Source organism: Pezoporus flaviventris, unplaced genomic scaffold (assembly GCF_033815535.1).
Source record: "Pezoporus flaviventris isolate CSIRO_AGI_PZ_B2104156 unplaced genomic scaffold, CSIRO_AGI_Pfla_v1 ptg000007l, whole genome shotgun sequence".
NCBI lineage: Eukaryota > Metazoa > Chordata > Aves > Psittaciformes > Psittacidae > Pezoporus > Pezoporus flaviventris.
In genome coordinates, this window is record NW_026892555.1 from 88,539,485 (window position 1) to 88,540,090 (window position 606).

A 606-nucleotide genomic window follows, 5' to 3' on the forward strand; every position below is an offset into this window, starting at 1 on the left:
TCTCTCTCTGTCTCTTCTCCTCTCTTTTTGTGTCCCCTAACACCTTTTCTGAGTGTATCTCAAGATTTTTTATATAGATAAAATAACAATATAATAATAAATAAATATCAATCCCTAATTTTTTTATGGAGTTTGGGAGAAGCATCTTAATGAGTATTTATAGAGTTTGGTTTATTTTTTTGTGGATATGAGAATTGCTTTAACCAGCTGGCCTTTATCTAGGCATTGTTTTGCTATGGTTTTAAGTGAATACTGGGAGATGATGTTATCTGCATCCGAAACAAAGACAATGTACTGCTAGAACTTCTGCATATGTTACCTCACCCTCTCATTTCATGATTTCAAGTCAGACATGAAAGAGTAAGAAGGTATTGAGGAAAGACTCAGCTGAAAATTTGGTGAGTGCTCCCTTGGCGATTGAGACCTGTCTGACTTTAGAATGCTGGTGAGTCTGATATGGGAAGAAAGACCTGAGATAAAGTTAATTTCAGTTCGCAACCTGTTAGCCAAAAATTTTCTTTTGGATGCAGAAGATTGTTAGATAATATGAAGCATTAAATGAGTTGCACAGAATATGTAAAGCTGTTAGTAGGTGGGTCAAGATTG